Source organism: Passer domesticus, chromosome 2 (assembly GCF_036417665.1).
Source record: "Passer domesticus isolate bPasDom1 chromosome 2, bPasDom1.hap1, whole genome shotgun sequence".
NCBI lineage: Eukaryota > Metazoa > Chordata > Aves > Passeriformes > Passeridae > Passer > Passer domesticus.
The window spans coordinates 60,906,806-60,910,706 of record NC_087475.1 but is presented as its reverse complement, the minus strand read 5'-3'; the positions used below and the strand labels follow the sequence as shown (position 1 = coordinate 60,910,706).

Genomic DNA, 3,901 nt, shown 5'->3' with positions numbered 1-3,901 from the left:
GTAACCCACCCCGGCCCCGGTGCCTCGGCCCCCGCCGCCTCCCCCGGCTGCCCCTGTTCTGGGCACAGCCCCGGCGCTGCCGCCCCTGAGTCCCGTTCGCGAGTGCGGGGGCTCCGGAGAGGGGCAGGGGAGCTGGCGAAAGGTCTGGAGCGCAGTGCCATGGAGCGCGTCCGAGGGCGCTGGGCTTGTTTAGCCTGCAGAAGGGGAGGCTCTGGGGGACCCTGTCTCTCTCTACAGCTCCCTGAAAGGAGGGTGTAGCCAGGTGGGGGTCGGTCTCTTCTCCCAGGTAACAACTGACAGGATAAGAGGGCATAGCCTCAAGCTTCACCGAGGGTGATTTAGGTTGGACTTTGGGAAGGGTTTCTTCACAGGAGGTGTGATTAAGTGTTGTAATGGTCTTCCCGGGAGCGTGGTGGAGTCACCATCCTGGAGGTGTTTAAGGAACAGCTGTGCCATGCTCTGGTTAGCATGGTGGTGTTTGGTCATAGGTTGGACTCGATGGTCTCAGAGGTCATTTCCAACCTGGCATGAGGGGAAAGGGCAGAGTTCAGTCACAGCCTTGCAGGGACGCTCGTGATAGCTCCTGGTCCAGGTGCTTCAGCCGCAGTGAGGCAAGGGACAGCCCTGCAGCTCGCGTCTGTGGCGGCCGCCCTGCTCTGCAGAGCTGTGTCACATCTCGCCATGCTTTCTGCTCCTGCATCACATGGCTTCCTCCTGCGGCCGGCCAGAGCCGCGCTGTTTGTGTCTGACTGTGCCGGCAGCATATGGTAATGAGATAGAGGGCTGACCTTGAGCCTGCAGATGCCATGAAGGATGACCTGAACTGCCCTGGAATATCCTCTGGTGACCTTTGAGACAGGTGATGGGCCTATGCCGAGTAGAAGCAGAGTCTGGAAAGGGTGACATATGCCTGTGGTAATTGACACTGCAATTGACAGGATGAATGCCAAAAGTAACAAAGCTCCTAAGTACAGGGTGAGTGATGAGTAGTGATCTGCAAGTGATTCTGATGGGGGAGTACTTGCTCAAGCTCTTAATTACACTCCTTTGATCCCATTTATCTCCATTTAAATATTTTAAAATATGTTTATTAGTTAATCAGTTAATTTCTTTGTTTAGTTTCTGAAAAGTTACTCAAGAAGGAAGTCATTGAGGGAATGATAGCCATAAAATTCCTTCAAGAATTTTAATAGATAATATCTATTTTGTGAGAAGTACTAAAAAGGGTAGAGTTATTTATATATTTAAGAGTTATTTATATATTTAAGAGTTATTTATATATAAAAGACTAGTTGGGGTTGTTTAGCCTGGAGAAAAGGAGACTCAGTGGTGACCTTCTCACTCTCTACAACTCCCTGAAAGGTGGCTGTAGTCAGGTCTCTTGTAGTTGGTCTCTTTCTCCAGGCAGCAACTCACAGAACCGGAGGACACAGTTTCAAGCTGCATCAAGGGAAATACAGGCTGGGTATTAGGAAGAAGTTTTTCACTGAAAGAGTGGTAAAGTACTGGAATGGCCTTCCTGGGGAGGTGGTAGTGTCACCATCCCTGGATGTGTTTAAAAAAAAAGATTGGATATGGCACTCGGTGCCATGGTTTAGTTGAGGTGTTGGGGCATAGGTTATTTTTCCTCCCGTCACCCGTGACATCTCATTATTTGTAGTGCTTCCCATTTTTTCTGTGAATTTAGATCAGAAACTGATTTTATTGAGAATATGAAGCATTTATGTAGGGTTTACTTGTATGGCACTTATATGGTATTCTATTTTTGGTGACAATTTCCCATTGGTAACACTTTCTTCATGACATCAGTCACCTGATAATCATTACAAAGTTTCACAACATGTCTCTTAATCACTTCTACCCCAGGGAGCAGTTAGCTGTGTCTGTCTCTCCCATGGTTTCTGCTTGATTATGCCCAAGATATTGGGCTCCTTTATTAGTTCCATTGTACTCTCTGTCTTACTCTCCATATTTGGGACCTTGGTATTAAGAATACTAGTTTTTTTCCTGTTTATTTTGTGGGTGTTTTTAAAATGAATTTTTAAAATGTTTGTGTGTCCTCATGCAGACCCTAGTATTTTTTTTGAGGATACTGAAGTTACAAAGGATGATCTGAAATTTTTTGTGCATATGTGTTTTTTGCTATTTCTGTGCAGCTGCTGTAATTACAGGTCTTGTTGTAAGTGGTGTTGAGGTTGCATAAATAAATCAGCAAAACATGTCTTAAAAGGCTGGAAGCTGTTAAGAGTCAACTAATCAGTAAATTGTTGTGTACGCAGTAATTTGGATGTGACATCCCTGCCAGGTCAGGGTTGAAATCCCAAACAAGATTTACAGTCTGTCCTGGTACCTTCTGAGTGTAAGGGAGGAACTGTTGCCTGGTGTTGTGCTGCTACATGTGAAGAAGCCATCCTGTTTAGCTTTTCTGCTCACTCTTTGCAAAGTGAGCGTGGCTTGCTGGTCCACTGGGGGCTGTGGAGGAATCACTAAAGCTGTCAAGTGGTAAAGCTTAAGAGAAGTCTCAAAGTGAAAGAGACTGCAGGACAGAAGGGTAATGGGAATATCTGGGAAGGTTTGGGGTTGCACAATGTAATTAACGAGGGAAGCAATTTATAGTAGCGCGTGTTGTAGAAGGCTGACTGTCAAAATAATTTTTAATGAGGGTTTCATGTACCTTCTAAAAGACTAAAAAGTATCAAATTTTTGTAGACTGTAGATTTTTGTAGACTTGTGGTGAATTAGTTTAAATGCTCTGTGACCTAAATAAAATGGAGTTCTATGCAACTCAGTTCACATTTACTTAATTATTTTAATCCATATGTAATATTACTGTTTTAAAAAAGTTGACAGGATACACAATATTGGAGTTGCTGTAAGAGATTACAGGGAACAAATGCTAAATTTGATGTAAACTGAAGAGCTGGAAAAATGAAAACCATTGCCAATTAGTGCAGGCAAAAGGAAGGTCTCTCATGTGCTTTGCTGCTCAGTGTACATAAAATAACTTATGCTTTGTCACTGGTGTAGACCAAAATATGTACTGGCTGCATTTGCTGTTTTTTGCAGCACTGCCTGTCCAGTGTTCACTTCCTCTACTTTCCTTATGTGAAATTTTTGGTCAATTCCCATTCCTAATCAAACTTGTGTTTAAAACCGATAAGCTCTCAGTAGTACATACAAGCATATCTGCTGAGTAAGACACAGCCACTTGTGAAAATTGCATCACACTTCAGAATCCTGTAATGTTCATCATTGGTGTACAACATCTAAAAGTTTGTGGTAAAAATCAGTAGTCTGAAATAAGGCTATGAATTTGACTGTGTGTTTGTAAGTGGTTCTTTTCCAGGTTTGTCATCATCAAAAGACTAAATATCTGGTTAATGATGGATGTAAATGCTTTCTGGCACATTGCCTTTTCCAATTTTACCTGTGTCATTATCTTTGTTGAGATTCACATGTTGACAACTGAGAGTGTGTTTCTGACAATATTTTTGTTCACCGGGCAAAACCTATTTTTAGAGAGACTTCATGCTTTCTTGTTTCTCATGGCATTCCTATAATTGTTCATTACCTCCGTAGATGTACTTAGGGAACTGCATTGTGGTGACTGAAATGATTCCAGGGATTTGATTTATGGTGAGCCTTGTGTACGGCTGTTGCGTCAGCACAACTCCGAAGGCAGCAAATGGGGATGGGAATTTTCAAAGCCAGTTGTCTGAAAGTTTGCAGAGTTATGCCTGGGTTATTTCAAATTATTCTAACATTTAGAAAAGGTTCATGGTAAAAAAATAGTGTATTTTATTAGACATGCTGATGTGGCTGGAACAAAGGGGTAAAATGTCAGGCCAACTTCTGTAGGGCTTCACTTTTGGTATACGACTGGACGTCAATAAATAGTTTC

General features: G+C 43.0%; 1 protein-coding gene across 2 annotated transcripts in view; it reads left to right on the top strand.

Moving 5' to 3' along the window:
• VWA8 (von Willebrand factor A domain containing 8) overlaps positions 1-3,901 on the top strand; it is a 183,371-nt gene that overhangs the window by 541 nt on the left and 178,929 nt on the right. The window contains exon 1 of one of the 2 annotated variants that reach the window (XM_064408685.1): positions 955-975. The exons of the other annotated variant lie outside the window; for it this stretch is intronic. The gene's annotated coding sequence lies outside the window, so the exon portion shown is untranslated. Of the gene's footprint in view, positions 1-954; positions 976-3,901 lie in introns of those variants that run through there. 2 annotated transcript variants of the gene reach the window in all.